This window comes from Zalophus californianus, chromosome 9 (assembly GCF_009762305.2).
Source record: "Zalophus californianus isolate mZalCal1 chromosome 9, mZalCal1.pri.v2, whole genome shotgun sequence".
Classification (NCBI taxonomy): domain Eukaryota; kingdom Metazoa; phylum Chordata; class Mammalia; order Carnivora; family Otariidae; genus Zalophus; species Zalophus californianus.
In genome coordinates this window covers 111,209,729-111,228,792 of record NC_045603.1, presented here as the reverse complement: position 1 = coordinate 111,228,792, position 19,064 = coordinate 111,209,729, and positions in this window count along the sequence as shown.

Here is a 19,064-nt window from a genome sequence, read left to right as displayed (position 1 = left end):
ACCGGTTTGTGTAATATCTCTGGCACTTGAGAGGTATGGGACAAATAGTAATTAAAGGACTGTGGGATTGGTGGTTACTACTGATCATCATTAATGCACTAAAGAGAGAACATGACAGGCTTAGGCAGTCAATTATCAATTCAAAGCAAAAGGTGAAAGACAGAGGCTTCCTTGTCAATGTTAAACAAACAAACAAATACACTAATAAAAAAAAAAAATCTCCTATAGCCAGAAAGTAACCAAGCTGTAAACTAAAACCAAACTCAAGACTTTCAGTAAAGCAAACTTGTTACATCAAAGTCAGGGCCTGATACAGGTTGGAAGGGACTGAGTGGGACTGAGATGTGGATGGATGTTTCTGGGGAGATGGGCTAGATGAGCCAGATTCCCCTGAACTTCTAAGGAACCCAGTCTAAGACAGAAATAGAAGATGAGCTCAGCTTACAACACGCTGAGTAGAGGTGTCTATGAGAGTTTCAAATAGAATTAATAATCATCTTGGGCTGCCTGGGTGGCTCAGTTGGTTAAGTGTCTGGCTTTGGCTCAGGTCATGATCTTGCGGTCCTGGGATCGAGCCCCGCACTGGGCTCCCTGCTCAGTGGAGAGCCTGCTTCTCCCTTTCCCTCTGCCCCTCCCCACCCCCCGCTCTCTCTCTCAAATAAATAAATATAATCTTTAAAAAAAAAGAGAAAGAGAGAGAGATGGACTGAGCCAAAGACACTAGGGCAGAGTGGCCAGAGAAAAGCAAGGGAATTCAGAGGAGAAACTAAAAGGAAAGTGTGTGGTCGGGGGAGGAGATGAGTAGGGTAAGGTGTGTGTGAAAGGATTAAATAGGGCAAAGTGACCTAATGACCCTGGTGAGGGTCCAGGGGTGGTGGAAGCCAGACTACAGTTATTGAGGACCCAAATCAAGCTTTTTAAAGGCGTTTGTCTCTGAAGAGGAGGTAAGAGAAAATTGGGAGCTGAAGGGAGATGTTAGGAAAGGTTTGTCAACTTGTCTTTAGGATGGAGAGACTTCAGCATTGTGGGTCAGTGAGACTTGGGACCAGCCTGGCTACCAGTCAGGGGAGGGACATCTCCGAGACATGGGATAAGGCCAGGATTCCAGTCTGAGTCCTGCTCTGCCACCCCCTCAGGCAGATTATTTTGCCTCTCCAGGCGTCATTTCCATGGTAGCCTACTTCAAAATACTGCTGAGGGTAAGTCAGAAATGCACGTGAAGGCACTCTACCAATAATAACCATTATTTCCAAATAAGAAAGGCAAAGGAAGACACCTCCAAGCTTTTCAAGCCCAAGAGTCTGCGAAATAGTTGTGTGGACGACTGAATCAGGGGAATCCTGACAGGAAAATTTTGGAGAAGGGACAAGATTGGTTCGTGCCGGCTGATACCGAAGTCATGGCAGGACAACAAAAGTGGAAATACTTAGCAGCTATGGGGAGACAGGGACCAGATGCAGGAGAGCAGTCGGGGATGGCGAGAGACTGCTGTCGTTCCTCAACCCAGAGGTGAGCATGAGTCAACACCAGGTTGTGTAAAGCTTGGCAACGCCACAGAAGAATACCCCTAACTGCTGTGCATTCAGCAAGTACTTGGTGTCGGGTCCTTTACCTGTGATATCTGCAAGCCCCATGATTATCTGCACTTTACAGTTGAGCAAATGGAGGCCAGAAAGGTCCCTCAACTAATAAATGATGCAGCTCAGAGTCAGACACAGTCACTCTGGCTCCCAAACCTACATTCTTTCCACTACCTCATGCTGCTCCCAAGCATGGTGTCTTAGGGGACGAGGGGAAACAGCCCACTGGACAGAGGACTGTTGAGAGGGTGTGACGTATGGAGGCTGAGAGAGGATAGAGTTTCCAGACTGTGGAACTGGCAAGCAGTGCCCCAGACTGCAGACAGTAAGGATGAGGGCTGAGAATCACTACTCAGTGATTTGGTGAGCAGAGGGTTCTCCGAACCGCAGACAGTGAAGGCAGTGGGCCGGGGCAGGGGGGGTGGGGGGGCCTCTGTCAGTAAAAACCAAGGTGCCCACAGAGGAGTAGTCCCGCATCCTCCCATATCCTGCTCTGGGGCTGGTGGAGAAGCTCCTTCAGGAGGCCTGCTGGCCGCTTCACGTAGCTAATCAGGGAAGTAAAAGCCAAAGCACTCAGCCTCACGCGGCTCGCGACTTCATTAGGGACACTAGCTTCCAAATGTGACACCCAGAGAACACTGCCCGACGGGAGCACATGTCTGCCCCAAGACTCCTCCCATTGCTGTGACTTCTGTCAACTTCTGGGGGGGGGGGGGGGACCCGAGCTCCAGAGAGAGACTAGGCCGGCCCTCTGTGAGGCATCTGTGTGTGACCTATGACCTCCCCAACAGCATGTGCCTCTGGGGGAGAAAACAGGGTACAGGACGGAAACCTACGTAGCATCAGCATGTCGGGGATAGGCAGAAACCAGTGGGAAATGATGCTGGGAAAGAGTAGCCAGAAGGGAAGGAGGACACACAAGACTCCAGGTAGGGGAGAGGTGAGCTGAGGCTGAGTCCCTCATTCAAGTGCCTCCTTTGACCCAGAGCCCTGAGGTGCCTCCTCCTCTCTCTACACTTGCCGTGCTGGCCCACAGCTTTCCCAGCCCCTCCAGCCGATTCAGCCTTATTTCCTCCTTCCTGCCTCGTTTTCTGAATTCACAGGCCAGTGAGTGTCGTCCTTAGGAGAGAAACAAGGCTCTGGACTCTTCTCTCCCGTTCCACTTCCACACCTCACTGGCTGCAGGTCAAGAGAGGACAAGCAGAATTCCTCTGCGGGACGGCCTGGCGCCCCGGCGCCTCTGCCTGAGAAGCTTCCAGCTGCCACCCCCGCCACCACCCCCCCGCCCCCGCCTCCCCGGAAACACCAGCCTTCTCATCAATTCCTCAGGTGAAGAGTTCGTCTCTCCTCTGGTTCCTGTCTGAAAATATAAATGTACCTGGACAAGTAACAGAGTTTGTCTCAAACACTCTAGAGCAAATCACTGAGAAGACTTCTTTGGTGTGTCTTAGATTATATACTTTGGGAGCCCCGGACAGCTGGAGTTGGCACCAAGAGATGGTTTAGGGAACAGAAAGGGAAGGTGGAGGGGCTGACGAGAATTGTAGCCCGTTACGCAATTATGTCCTGCATTAACCTCATCCCTTGGCTTGGGTTCAGTGGAAGTTGTAATGATTCATTCGTAGCCGAGGCTGTAGATGCTCCAGCCATATCCCCTTGGCCTACCTTAGAACTCACCTGAAGAAATTTTCCAAACAGTGGGGAAAGTCAGATATCTGGAGAGTTAAAGTCCTGCAGAAACAAATGGGAGTCCATTTGTTCTGAGGGTCACCAGCCTAACTGGCCCCCAGTTGCCTGCAGTAATAACCCCTTCATCAGTGCACCTTTTATTGCTCACCTTTCAGAGTGCTTGAAAAAAAAAAAATACTCACACCCAAACTCTTGTTTCAGATTTTGTTTTGAAAGTCCATATACAATGGACTTCCCCTGTTGTTCTTCATACTGAGGAGGGGAAAAGTAGGGAGTTGTTTGCTTCACAAACAACCCACAGACCAACCACAGACCAAAAAAGCAAAAGTTGTTTGCTTCACAAACAACCCACAGACCAAGAATTTAGACATATACATCAAAATTTTAAATGCCCATATCCTTTGACCCAGTAATTCTACTTCTAGAAGTTTCACTTAAGAAAACTAACAGACTGTGCAAAAAACGTATGTGTGAGGATGTTTATTACCGTGTAGAAGAGTAAAAATTGGGAAGCAACTTAAATTTCCAGCAGTAGCAACTTGGTTAATCTTATGCTGCCATGAGAAATAATGAATTGGGGTGCCTGAGTGGCTCAGTCAGTTTAGCATCTGCCTTTGGCTCAGATCATGAGCTCTGGGTCCTGGGATGGAGCCCAGCGTGAGGGCCCCCTGCTCAGCAGAGTCGCTTCTCCCTCTCTCCCTTTGCCCCTCCCCCCCCAAATAGATGGATAAAAAGTCAAAAAAAAAAAAGAAATAATAAATCGATTTTTCTACATCTTCCCATGTCTATGGTAAGTTAAGTGAAAATGCAGGTGACAAAGCATCATGTGCAGCATAATCTACTTTTGTAAATACTACATTTATGTGCAAACATGTGTGCAGGGAAGAATCTGGAAGGATGACAACAAAATGTTAACAGTAGTTATCTTTGGGCATAAGAATTGGGAATTGTGGATCATTTTCATTTCCTTCTTTACACCTTTATGAATTGGAAAAAAAAAACATACTTTTCTTTTTACCCCGAAAACCACTTTTAAAACTACCCCCCAAAAAAACTGTAAAGAAAAGAAAAGAAAGTAATGGCCTCAGCCACATAGAAGTGAATTCCGTAGCTAAAACTTGTGAGAAGAGAACAGAAGGAAGGCATCCCACTTAGCGGGAGCCAGAGCTCGGCAGTGGCTGTTGTAAGCGAGTCAGCAACTACATCTGCTAACCGGCGGCCGTCACGTGTCCAGCATGTGTGGCCCCATCTGACTCCGAGGAAACACACGCAGCCCCGCATCCATGCTTCGGGTCGCTTGTCGGGCTGGGCGCAGCCCCCTACCTCTGCAGACCTCCTCCCCTCCCCCCTCCGGCCAAGAGCCCCAGCTGGCACTCAGCAGGTCCCTTTCCAATTTGCTGCACTTTCGGGAGTTCGTTATTCCCACGGGAAGGAGGAAGAACTCGTTGCCATGGCGATGTGAGCCTCCCAACCCTGAGACCTGCGCCGGAGGCCCGATCCTTCCCCGCGCAGCCCCGCCCGGCCTCCCTGGCTCGGGGCGGCCACGGTGGGCCCGCCCTGCCCTGTTGGAGAAGGTTTTCAGGCTCCAGATTCTTTGGGCTTGAGGGAAGGAGGGGCCATTAATTAGGAACGCAAGGTAAGAGAGAAGGGGACGTGAAGGAAGAAACATGGATGAGAAGGTTTTCTTTACAAGCCCCTTGGCCACTCGGCCCTTTCCTCCCACCCACCGGGACTCCTCAGTCAAATGCTGTCTCCCTGGTGGTGGAGCATTTGGCTGGGGATGTCGGACACTCTGCTTTCCTCTCAACGTCTTCCAGGAACCCCCGGGCATTTTTTTTTTTTTAAGTTTCTGGAACGTAGCACACTGGAACGAAGCTTTAACCTCTCCTGCCCCTCCAGCCGGGGACTGAAAAGTAGGGGGAGCGGGAGCGAGCGGGTCGGAGCGACCAGCCGAGCCCTGCGACCGTGGGTGGAAGGGAGGCGACGCCTTCTGCGCCCGGCGCTGCACCGCCCTGCCCGGGCCCGGGGCCACGGCGCGGACGGCGGTCGGGGTCAGGTAGGAGACACGCGGCCCGCCGGGACCACCGCGCGTCCCCCGCCCCCCGCCCCCCGCCGCCAAAGCCCAGCGGGAGGCGGCGCGCAGAGCGGGCGCGGTGAGGGGGGGGGGCGGGCGGTCACGCGCGCCGCCCGGGGGCTGGGGCTACGCCCCGTCGCCCAGGCCACGCCCACCCCTTGGAGCCCCTGGGCTGCCTAGGTGCCTCCCCCGTTGGCAGCGCGGAACGCCCAGACCTTAGCTCTCAGAACCCTGTCTCCTATTACTCACCCCAGGGTGGCTGCCCAGGGAAAAGCTCCAAGCATATCACTGACTGGCCTGCTGGAAACCCTTTCATCTCTGCTCCATCCGCAGCAGCTCTTTGATTAACTGCCACTGGAGCCTCCAACCATCGCCACGCTGTAAATCCCTGGGTGCCCGCCGGCTCAGATCTGGGGCACGTGTACACCCAGGTGCTCCCCCTTTCTTCAGCGTTCTTCCCTCTTCCTGCTGCCTCCCTATCCTTGAAGCCTTAGGACTTGTGGTGGCAATGAACCTTAGGTTCTTCCAGGAGTCTTTTTGCTTCCAGCCCCTTTGCGCACCCACCTACCCCAACACCTGCCTTTTTCCTTCAGCTACGCCGTTCCTCCCCTCAGTGTCCACGCACACGCACGCACACGCACGCCCGCGCCCGCGCAGGCTCTTCCCTTCCCTTCCATCAGGCCAGGGAGAAGTCCGCTCCCCCAATGGCGAGAGCACAGGCGGTGGACAGGTGCCCACGCAGCCCAAGAGCAGCAGGCCCACGTGGAAACAGTGCTTTTGACAAGCCGAGGCATCGTATTTCATGAGTGAGCCAAATGTAGAAAGGATTAGCTGTTTCACCCAATAAGCCCACATCTGTAGTTACATTCTGATGGGGATAAAATTACTCTGGTTATTAATCCTTCTGCTTTAGGGTATAAGCTGATCACCAGCTGGGCTCAGGGAAAAAAATTCTATCCCGGCTCCTGCCAGGCTCCTCCCCATCCTCACCTGCCCTGCCTTCTGTGCTGCGTTGTTGCGCTTTTAGTTCTGCAGACCAAGCTGAAGGCCACCAGTGGAGGCCCCTCTGAGACAGAAGAGCTCCAGTCGGCTCTGCAGAGGACATCCCTCCAATCACGTGACTATGTATTGGGACTCTACTTTCGGCAAAACCTCGCTGGTCTTCACTGTGGCGGAAGCAAAGATGATTCCTAAACGGCCGTGGCTTTTTCCTGCGGAGGAAAGCTGAAGTGGGCGGTCCGAACCCGCCGGTGGTTTCTGGGACTTTCTGCCCTGAGGCGCCCTGGGTGTATCCAGTGGCCTAGGGGGCATCCATTTTGGGCCCGGCAGGATTTTTCTAAGCCAACAAGGAAGGGGTTTCTGTAGCCTTCGCCTCTGTGGCTTCTCCCCTATAGGAAACCAGCAGGACAGGTAGCTTTGTTTCCATCCTGATCCTTTCTTTTTAGACCCCAACTCAGCGGGCACTGGCGACTTCTGGGAGTCTCCCTGTCCCTGGGTGACAGAGGCGCCATCGATAATTACATGGAACTTTCCTGAGCAAACCAGGGTGTGTTCGCCTTACCTGAGGGGTCCTTGACGTTTGCAAGGGCCATGCCAGGAGACGCCACTGAAACATGGCAGTGAGTTAGCTCCTTCTTGAATCTTTAATCCCTTTTAAGAATTTTAATGGGCATTCTGAGAGAATTTCTGTCTTCTAAAGACATTTCCCTAGGATCACTTTGCTGTAGAGAACTGGCAAACTCCTCCAAAGGAAACTAAAGATTAATATGCATTTTTAAGCCACTCCTGTTTTTAATACTGTTCAGTTCTTATTGCAATGTTGAATGAAACACTCACTTTTAAAATGAAAACAAACAAACATCGCCAGTCCTGGTCCTCTTCTGTGGACACCTATTTCAGCGCTTCCCCTCCCCTCCCCTGGTTTGCCCCATTTCCTGAAGCCTCTATATTTCCACTCTCTGACCCTGGATCAGCCCAACGATCTGCTTTTATTGATGCTATCTGTGTCTAGGATGCTGGGAGATAATAGAGATTGTCATCAATAATGTTCTTTAAGTGAATAAATCAGGATTGACACTGTGACACAATTATGCTTCCCACCCTTGCTCAGTTGCTCTTCTGGCTTTCTCCTTCCCAGGCCTTCGGTAACCCAAATCTCCATCTACCCTCTAACTCTTGGCAGTGGCCCTAACTTCTCCAAGAACAAAAACCAAAAACAAAATAAACTTGAGATATGAGCTTCTCAAACTTTCTAAACTCTCTTCCACCTCCAAACTACGTATATTCATGAACACCCCTCTTCAATAAAAACTACCCTCCTTTCTGCTCCATCTGCGTGGCCCCTGTGGTTGCTGGCATATACTTACATATATGCCTCCTCCTCACCACCTTGCCACAATTTGTTGGCCCACAGTTGGGCTTCCAAAGACTCGAGATGGACCAATGAGAACCTTTCTATAGAATTTTGGGTCAGTCCAGTCTGTCTCCTGTGGCTGCAGCTGTCTGTCTTGTATCCTCATCAGACTGAAGAAGCTGAGGACCTACAGGGGATATAAATATGTTCATCTCTGTATCCAAAAACTAAATAATAAAACAAAGACTTTCTTTCATCTCTGTCCCTCCTCCAGTTTCCAGCCCCTTCCCTCCTCCAGCTCCATTTTCTTACCTCCTATAATACCCATCTACTGCTACCATCCGGTTCCCTCTCCTCTTCCCTCTGTCAACCTAAATAAAGAGGTAAACTGAGGCAAGCTCAAATCACCAGAAATGGGGTTTATTTGGGAATAACAGAGCAACTGCAATTCAGGAAACGTATGCTGTAGCAGCAACAGGCGAGTCCGTTGAGGGTTTGGGGCAGGCTAGATTTATGGGCAAGTTGTGCAAAGAGGGGGATGTCCAGCCAGTGTCCAAGTAGGAAGTTCATGGGCTTGAAGATGGGGAATGATTCCTGACAGATGTTCATTGGTCAGGAGATAAGTCTCACTCTTCTGTAAGTCAGGCATTTATAGGAAATCAGTTTCTTGGTTCTTAAATTCCATTCTTCTGAGGGCATATGTGGGAGATTCTTTATTCCATATCTTCTGGTTCCCTTTGAGATGGAAGTCCTTCTCCACCCCTCTCCTCACGTGCACTGCAGTGTAAACTATGCCCACTTCCTGGCATTCATGCCAGTTGTCTGCAGCATCTGGTGTCCACAACCACTGTCTCTATCTTGAATCTTGCCCTCCTCTTGATGGTTTTCCTTCTGGTTCTTGCTTAGAAGCTGTACCAGAATCTAAATATACGAAGGATCTACAGCTCTAGGCTTTTCCAAACTTCGTCTCACCTCATAGAAATGCAACTGGCCTGTGCCGGCCCTCCTGGGGACCCCACAAAGTGAGGACTAACTTATCTAATGAAATCATAGAAGCTAAGGTGTTAACGGGTGAGTTATTTCACTATTTTGATAATAGCGCTCACAGACTTAGCTCAGGGTCTCTCACACGTGGATTAGAGTGGAAGGAGAGGGTGGAGAGCAGGGATAAGGGTGGAGGAGGGTGTTAGGGGTATATTATTGAGGGTCTGAGAGTTTTTATGACATTTAAGTTTTGTATTTTCACTTCATGTTAATCAACGCTCGACTGTGCATTTTAATTTACCGTTCCGTTGGCATCAAGGGATTGCCAACTTATAGTGCGACGTTTTCAAAGTGGAATGTAGTCTCAGAGAATTTCTACTTCTAAAGCGCATCTCTTTGCTCCTCAGACTGGGAAGTACTGACTCAAGGAATAAGCTCCCTTGAAATGTGAGTGCTGTCCATGTTCCTAGCAGCACCGCAGGGAGAGACAGAAATGTAACACCTGAGTCTTGCCCTCAAATATTCATAGGCTCATTAGGAAGATGACACTGGAACCCTTAAAAAATGAAATACAAGCAGGCGGTCACAATGTGAGACATGTCACAAAGTGGTATGTTATTAAGTGATGTGGACGACACTTTCTACAGAGGTCAGATGCAAGAGAGCTTTCCCTCCGTGGGAATGATCATGGAGCCTTCTTGGTCTGGGGAGGGTCTGGCCGGATGCCAGTCAGGGAACTGAGCAGGGCTATATATAGATGAAAAGTAAGAGTTAAGTAGCCAGAGAAGAAAGAGAGAGATTCTAGGCATGAAGGAAGTTCACGAAACAACAAAGTCCTGAGCTTGGGATGGAGATCACAGTGGACTGAATGGAGGGTTCTCTTGGGGACAAAGTGGACAATGTGGGTTCCCCTCTATCAAACTGAGTACATACTCAGGACATCAACACAGCAAGGACACCAACAAGTTTTGCTTGAGATTTTGTTCCTTGGTATTTTGAAAAAGTATCCAGAAGTCATTATGGGGAAAATTAGAACAGAGTTGGGCTTCCTCACACTTACATTATGGTTTTTAATAGTGTATATTCACTTCTGTGGAGACAGAGGTGAGACACCACAATCGTATCAGTGCTTGTTCCTCAAAAGGTCTAATGCAGCCTGTTAGGAGAAAATCAAGTTGGGGCCATATTCTAGCGGACTTGAATTCCAAATGAGGCAGTCAGACCCTGCCCGCCTTGATGTGCAAAGGGCTTCAAGGGCACTGACAACCTCACACTTTCTGGGTCCGGGAGGTTCCACCCCTAGTCTAACACTGGGTTTCAGATCCTTCACTGCGCAGTGTACAAGGCCACACACGGAAGAGTTTTCTTTATTTCGGTGATTTATGCTTCTTCGTTTTATTGCCATCGTTGATTGGCATTGGTTGGAGGAAATCATATCCTCTTGAATGCAAAGCCACCCTTGCAGAATATCCCCTAAAACAACTGGTGATGTTTATCGCTCTTATTGGCAGTCTGGAGACAATATTGATGATATTCATACAACTTTTTCATTCCACCAGGTTACCGGGACACCACGTTGTTGTTGTCACCTTCGCCCACGTGGTGCTTGGGACAGTGAAGACATGGCATCGCAATGCCTTGAGTCACAGGTATCTGTGAAATGAGTGAATGAGTGAAAAATTAAAGAGGACCCGTGCTAAAGAAGAGGCATCCCAAGATTGGCATTGGGAAGGCAGCTGGAGCAGACAATGGCAAAGGCCTCCTCGGAGCCTCGGAGCCTCGGAGCTCTCCTTCCCCGGCACAGGTTAGAGGGGATATTCAGTCCTCCAGTTGTCTCTCAAGAGAGAGCCTCTTTCTGTCTTTTCCCTGGAGCTCTCTGAGAAACATCGCACCACCTCTGCAGCAGGGGATCTCTGCCTCTCCAAGCTTCAGCGCCATTCTTCCCAATGGCCACCGCAGCTCCCTCAAACTGCGGTCTCAGTGCATCCATCTGCCTGCTCCTTCGAAGCCAACAGCTCCTGTCAGGGCCAGGGTAGGACTGTGGTGAGAGCCAGCCCAGGCGGAGAGCCCACAGAAGGCCCTGGTGGGGAGGGGGGAGAGGCGTGTGCAGAAACACCGCTCAAGGTGATGGGGATCTGCAGGAGGCGGAGAGGGGCCCCAGGGATTCACTCGGCAAGAGTAATTACATTGAACACAACAGATCTCGGGGCCAGCATCACTGCCCAGAGCATGGCCCTGAACGAATGTGGATTGCTTCAATTATCTGGGCATCTTGATGAATGGGCACGGCACACGCTCTGGGGAAGATGGGAGGAAACAAGCCACAGATTAATCACTCGTGGCATCACTGAACGGAGGGTGTTTAGAGCCCGCGAGAGCCCCGGGGACAACAGGTTCACAAAAGCAGAGAGGGAAATGGAAAGCAATCAGGGCACAATTAGAAAAAAAAGGGGAGGAAGCCAGTCTAACAGCGAGGCTCATCTTTGTTAGACGAATTTGCATAAAGGTAGTGACAATGGAGGTAGCCCTGGTAGGGACTAGGGACAGATAGTGGGGTTCTGTTATGGGAACTGCCTGCCTCCAGTGGGGCCAAGGGCTGGGCCCCAAAGGTAACCCCAAACCAGAGAAGGAGGGTCTCAGAAGCAAAGGTAGGGGTGTAGGGAGGAGCAAGACAAGGAGACAAGAACTAATGAGAGCAACACTGTGGAGGCTTCCAGAGGAAGATGAGGTAATGTGCCGTTCTAGGCTTTCCTAGGACTCCAACAGTGCGCCCCATTAGTGGCGTCTCAGGACCTCTCTGCCCCCAAAGTACTACCGGGTAGGTGAGCCAAAATAATGAGAATTATTTTTCCTGGAGAAGTGTTTGGTTGTGTAGGTCCAGCATGTAACATACGGTCTATCATAAATGTTTCCCGAACGAATGAACACAAATAGCTAGCATTAGTTACACTTCTCCTGTGTCAGGCAATATGCTAAGTGCTTTACACAAATAAATTTAATGTAATTCACACAATCTTCCTATGTGGTGTTTTTCAATTCCTCTTTTAGGGGTCTTAAAAACCAAACAAACAAACAAGTGTCAAATAAGTGAAGTAACTTGTTTAGCCAGTAAGTGACTGTGTGTTGGATGCGAGGAAAGAAGAGCAAGGGGGAGGGGGCGGAGAGGGGGAGAGGGAGGGGGAGAGGGAGAGAGAAGGAGCAAGAGAGGAAGGGGGAGGGTGAAAGGAACATCTTAAGAAAGGCTGTGAGAAGTCTCAGAGAATTTCTTGTGAAAATCATTTGACTTAGCAAAAAAGCGCCTGGCACGCGGATCCACTTTAATTCCTCTTTAGTACCAGGTGTTGAGTCCTGTGAAGAGCTGTGAAAACTAGCACAACCTCACATGGGACTGAAAGAAAATAAACCAACAGGGCAGGATTTTAAGTGAACATAGAGAATACGACTCTCACAACCCTGGCTCTTCGGGCTACTGACTCCTGCAGCCTTTGGCCCCTGCACGGAGACCATGGGAGAGAGGGGTGCTGGTGTGCTCACTGTCCGGCTTGCTGGTTGTCGGGAGACACGATTCTGTGACCCTCATACAAGCAGGGTTTATTCAGAATAAGAACAATAAAAACCACTGAGGGACTGAAGGGAAACATGAATGAGAAAATAATCAGATGACCTCACAGATGTGCACACGACATCATCTGCCTCAGGTGCAGAGAGGCAGGACACAATTTGAACTCTGAGTCCCCTAGCAGCCTGAGCAATGAGGGAAATAATCGACTGCAAGGGCCATGGTATCCATGGGACAAAAATAAACCCATGGTTTAGAGGAAGCACGGCTTTTTCTGATGCTGAAAGCTCAGATTTTTTTTTTAATTTTATTTATTTATTTGAGACAGAGAGAGACAGAGAACGAGGAGGGGAGGGGCAGAGGGAGACAGAAACTTTAGCAGACTCTGTGCTCAGCACAGAGCCCGAGGGGAGGCTCGATCTCACGACCCTTGAGATCATGACCCTGAGATCACAACCTGAGCCGAAACCAAGAGTCGGACGCTTCACCGACTGAGCCACCCAGGTGCCCCTGGAGCCCCAGATCTTTTTGTCTTGGCAGTGTGCACAACAGTGCCCTGCGCCGATGATGCAACCAGCAGGTCTCGTGTTTGTGTGCCTGGACGCCATGCTCACCACTGCAAACCTGCCGCAGCAGCCCCTCAGGGCACGAACGCCAAGGTATCACAGCCCCTGCTGCAGGGACAGCACCTTCCTTGCTGTGGCCGCGACTGCCGCTTCCTTGGAGCCAAAGCCCCACGCGAGAGGAGCAGCTGGGGGCTTCAGAAGCCCGCCCAGGGAGCACCTGTCTTGGAAGCCTTGCTCCAGGCAGGTAGCTGCACCTGGCCCACTGCCCGAGTGGCCGGTCCCCAGCCCAGGGACAGGAAGGATTCGGTAACCTGGGAGGAAGCCCTGACCCCCAGGGTATAACCCCCAGGGGACAGGTAGAAAATGCCATGGCAGGACAGCCGCCAGCGAAGGGCTGTCCACTCAGCTCCCTCTGGGAGGTCTGGAGCCCAAAGGCGATCCCTCAGCGGTGGCTCCACAGTCCGATCGTGGCCTGTTTTCCTCGGCTGCTGAACGGGGTCCTACAGACGCAACACGTCAGATAATAACTTGGACTCGATTAACACGGGCTGAGCCGTTTTTAGGCACCGGGGTCCGCAGGGTGAGCCGCACTCTCCAGCTCAGTGCGTCCCCGCTCTCAACTCCCAGGCCCGCCTGTTTGTCGTCTGCCTGCACCGGGTGTCACCTCCCGGCTCGTCTCCTGCTGCTCTAAGGACCCTCATCAGATCTCCCCTTTTCTGGGGCTGGTAAAGACAACCTGGGCTGCAACTCCTTTGGACAGTCCTCTTCCGATTCAAAACAAGACAAGGCCTAAACAGACCTTTAAAAACCAAACCAAAACAAGACAAGGCCTAAACAGACCTTTAAAAACAAAAACAAAACAACCCTAGATCGCTAGATCACAAAAATGCAGGCACTTCGCCCCTTTTCACCTTCCCTCCTTCCTTCTTGCCCAAATATTTTATGAAGTATTTGCAGTGTCGCCTTCCTCGGCACGAGGGGCTCCGAGGGGGACAGAACACAGGCCCCGGGCTCAGGAGCTCACACTCCGCTGAGCAGGTGGGCATCTCCACTCCTGGGCAGGAGGGGCTAGCGCAGGGTGCTGGGGGGCCGAGAGGAAGCCCCCCGGGGGCTGTGGGAGTATGGAGAGCCAGTGTCAGCTGCCTGAGAAGTTACATGTGAAGAAGGGAGGCGAAGGCTGATACAGATGCTGAGGTTAATCTGTGTGACAGGCCCCGGCAAGGAGGATGCCGCAGAGGTAACCAGAGGCCTGGGTGGCGGCTCAGGGGTGTGAGCTGGTTCCCAACTGGGCACAATTTTGTCTAGAGACAAAATGTCTGCAGACATTTTTGGTTGATGCAACTGGGTGTGTGCTGAGGGTGGGGAGGGTGCTGCCGGCATCTACCAAGAGACTAGAGATGCTGCTAATAACCCTTCAATGCACCCAGCGCACCCACAACAAAGAATTAACTGCCTCGGAATGTCCAGAATTGAGAAACCCCCAGCCTAGAGGCATGAGAAGCCACTGAAGGCTCTAGGCAGGGCAGTGAAATGATTAGAGATGTGTTCCTAGCTCCCTCGTCCACATTGAAGAAGTTAGGAAACTTTTTTTTTTTTTTTTTAACCGGAATATAGCTCGGGGATGGCTGTTGGAACCAGGGAGCTGAAGATCTAGAATGGAGGGAACTCCGTCCCGAAGGAGAACCCCCAGAACATCTATTTCTTCATCTGTAAAATGGGGTGTGAGATTTGCTTTATTTTATTTTACAAATCTTTTTATTAAATAAATTTTATTTAATACTCTCCTTGACTTATTCCTGTGTTGCTGAGATGACCAAATACCATAGTATTTATGGAAGGCTTTGTGAAGTGAAAAGAAATGTGGATGAAAGATATTTTTGTACCATAAAGAGCACCTTTTAACAATTACCCCACTATTGTGTGCTAACTCTATTAAAGTAGAAAATATAATTAAGCAAAAATGAGGGCAATAAAGCTCACCCATCATTTCACTATCCAGAAATAACATTTGAACATTCAAGTGTATATTTTTAGCTTCCCAGACTTGTGTGTGTGTGTCATTTTTTTTTTACAGTAAAAACTGGGATCCTACTTTCCCTACAAATATGCATTACAAATAGCATCCTATATCAATAAAATGTTTCAAAGAGTGTCCTCTGTTGTGTATTTCAAATTTTCCACATTCACGAGGAAAATTGCTGGGAACTGCAGCTCCTTGTTGAATTTAATTCAATTAAAGCAAAAAGTGGCCCTGAGAAATGCTTGGCTCAGCCAGCCCCGTGCCCTTACTACTGCTGGGGGGCACATTGCCTGGGATCCTGGAGTTTCAGGCAGATGAGAAGCAATAAATACTTCCCACGTGGATGGAAGAGTTGGTCGTACCTTTGTCGTGGGAACTTGGCTTCCTGCTCAGGAATGCGGGAAGGTGGACAGGTGGCCCACCCTGCGAGGCACTTGATGTATTTCAAAAGCGCCACAAATGTCCCCTAAAAACTGTTTCAGCACTCCCAGCTGAGGCCACTTCTCCAAAGCCCAGCCAACTGGGAATGGTGGACCTGTAACTTGCCTTACTCCGACAATTAATCTGTTGACTTAGAAACTATGACATAGTAACCTGTGACACCCCTCCCCCAGAAGGGGCTGAGCAAACCCAGAGGATGTGCACTGACTCACCCAAACTCTTTTTTTTTTTTTTTTAAGAGGATGAGAGTGTGTGAGTTGGGGTGGGGGGAGTGGGATGGAGAGAGAATCCCAAGCAGGCTCCAAGCTCTGCGTGGAACCCAACCAAGGGCTGAGATCATGACCTGAGCTGAAATCAAGATCGGACACTTACCGAGTGAGCCACCAGGCCCCCCGACTCATCCACACTCTTACACAGTTTCCCTCGTGGTGAACCGCACAGGGTGGAAAGATGGTGGCCCTTGTCTGTGTGTGGTGCCGGACCGATGTAAGGAATGTGCAACTGGTGGTTTATCTCTCCCAGAGACGAATTCTAACTGTGAAAACGCTACATTGCCGAGAAGAGAAAACACAGAAATCACCTAAATGTCCAAAACAAAACATGGGACTATTTTCCCTTGTACATCCATTTCCTACAATATTAATCTCTCATTTTCACTGATAACTGTTAAAACTATACAACAACATCTAAGATTCTTATGAAAAAAATAAAATACAGTAAAATTCTTATAACAGAATATTAAGTGAGAAAAGGAGGGCACAAAATTGTGTGAGAAGGAAACTACTCCTGTGTTTAAATTAGCACTTTCGTATGAAAAAGTGTAAATAGAAATAATCCTCAAACTGCCACAGTTGCTCTGTTAAGCGAGATCATGGAGGGATTTTTCTTTCCTTCCCTTTTTTCAAAATGTTCTGAAACAGGGCTATGATTACTTTCATAGTGAGTATGTTCGCGTGCGTACGTGCCCGGGTGTGCGTGCATGCGTGAGTAGGATATTTCTGCGCCGTGTCCTTGCTTCACACATTGTAGGAATGGAGGTGGAGGAGTGGGAGAAGGGAAGAAACCGTTGGGGCTTAGCAAATGCTCGTCACTTAGTGGGGAAGGTGAGCAGGAGGGTCAAGGAAGGGTCACCTGTGTCCCCAGGTAGCCTGTTTATGTCATCCTTGAGGATCATGCCTGGGCTGACATCCCCAAGACTGGAATTTTTTTCCCCTCTAAAGATAGCTCTGAGGCGGACAAAGAACCTCTTCCCCAGCTGGGCTCCATGACCCCCAGTAGAAAAAGCACTCCAATGTCACAGACACAGCTGGGACCTATGCGTCCTGATTTCCCATGGCCTTGAGTGTCCACCAGTGTCCCAATCTTTGGCCCCAGACCAGGCAGGAAGAAGAGGGAATCTTTGGAAGACATTGGTCTGCTTGCTGGCTGATCCCTTTGCTCAGTCTATGGGGCTCCAGAATTTTCCTGCTCACCTGGACACAGCTGGGGAGGCCCAGGAGGCGGCATCAGCTCTCCGAGGCACCCTTTCTGCCCGCCAGCCCTGGGGTGGGCAGGATGGATTGGGAAGGCTCTCTTCCCTTCGCTTCCACTTGGGTTGGCAGTTCTGGAAGAGACAAGGGGAAGGGTCCCAGTCTCCAGGTCCTGCCTGGGGGCCCGGCCCCAGCAAGCAGCCAGGAGGTTGGCTCAGGCTGTGAGACAGGCGGTGGGGCCCTGGAGCCCTCATGGCCTTCCTTCCCCTCCTGCCCAGGGCGGCTGCGTGCCTCTGCTCTTGCTTTCACTTCCCTCTCCGTTCTCCCCCCTCGGGTCATGCTGATTATCAGCCTCTGACACCCTGTCTTCACTCTCTTGGTCTCCCTTTGTGTCTTGACCGTGTGTCTCCTGCCAGCCTCAGTCCATCATCCCCCTGGGAGCCTGGCACCGCCCTCCCAAAGCAGACAGGTCTAACCCACGCTCCGTGGACCGAGGACCCACGCTGCTGCCCTCCGGCCTCTTGCAGCAGGAGAGAGGCCTGCTTCCAAGCAGAAGGACACGGACTCCATCCTGTGTGGCTCCCTTGTTAGGCTGCAGGGGAAGAGGAGGGGAAATGGCCTCTCATACCCTGCCGAATCCCTGCACTTGCTTCTTCGCTTTTTCATACTAACACCACCAGCTAAGGGATGAGGGGCAAGGAGAGGGCAGAGGAAGAAAGGAGCACGATTTTGCAGCTGGGGAAAGAAATGTCCTTCCTGGCCCAGCTTTTGGCACCAAGTGCTGCCACCCCCCACCGCCCCCCCCGCCCGGAGTTCGGCAGAAAGGAGGTCACGGGGAAAGGAGAAGAGAGGAAAATGTCCTCCTCCACCTCAGCATGCCCTGAGTTTGAGTCCCACGGTGGCTCTAAATGGCAGAACCATCTGCGCGCTGAGGTGAAGCGGTGACACAGCAGGCCCAAAGAGGAAAGGCCGTCACAGCCCGCGCTCCAGGAATTCGGAGGCCTGGATTCTGGAGCCCATGCGGTGTGTGTTATTCTTACCACAAACCAGAACTATGTTCCTTTTTGAAATGGTTGGCTCCACAGCTGTTTGAAAATCCCCTGGTACTTGGAGACAAATGATCCAAGTCAGGCTGTGCTAACAGGCCAGTTCTGGAGCCAGGCGAGAGGTGTGACTGATGTGGGCCCACGGCTCCCTCCTCAGGCCCATCAGTCACGGCTCAGTGGAATTCCCGAGGGGCCACTGGACTCTCCGACAATATTGTTTACATTAGAACATGACTGGGAAACTTCCAGAAAGAAGAGGGGTGGTGGAAAGCACGCCATCGGGCCTAGCTGAGCCACCTCGCCCACGGGGAGGCAGAACGGCTCCAAGGCCCTGTGGGTCGTGGGCTGAGCCCGGTCTCTGCCAGCCTGTCCCTGCGGAGGTGCCGGGAACTTTCCTTAACGTGGGAGCCAGAACCACCTCAGAGGGGAAGGAGCAGGGGAAGCCGCGCCCCTCAACGGCTCCGCATGCCGGTCACGGTGTGGTTTCCGCTGGGCTTCGCACCCCCCACCTCCAAAATCATGTGAATTCAGCCAAAGGCACCTGCTGACAAAAAAATATTTTTCATTTTTACTTCAGGCTCTCACAGCTAAGATGGCTTTGCCCAGCATGGTGAGGGAGCACAATACCTTGCCCCAGGCCAGGACAGCTGGGGCGTGTTGGGAAGGCCCTGAACAGAGGAGCATTTGGGGAGCCCCAAAGACAGGAGGAAGGCACAGCCACAGAGGCCCACAGAGCTGGGGAGCTCCCAGCTGCTGCAGCTGACAAGCTTGGCTAAAGAAGGATTATGCACCTGTTTAATCTTGAGAGAAAGATTGCAAGTTACGGCTGTTTTGCTCTAACACGCCCCATTAAATATTCCTGGAATCCAAATGCAAAAGGAAAAAATAAACCACTTTGAAGTTTCAGGCAAGGGGCGATCTGGCAGGGTGAGGTCCAGGTACAGCTGGGCAGTCCGGGCGGGGAGGCTTCCTGCCCTGGCCATGCTGGGCTCTGGACAGGTGGGAGACCCACACTGCCCTTCCCCTGCCCTCTCACTGGGCGTGTCTGGGCATCAGTTGGTCCTTGGATCTGCAGGAAGTGGGGAGGAGAGGTGGGTGGGGTCTCGGGGTGCAGCTGCTGCCTGCAACCCGGCGGGGAAGGAAGAGTCTTCGGCCAGGGAGAGTCTGTGCTGCTTTACTTGCTGGGAACTCAGGCCACCCTGAGTCTCCAGCAAAGCAAATACATATATGGAACTCACGAGGAGCTCACGGCTCTAAAGCCTGTAGGTGCATTAACTCATTTA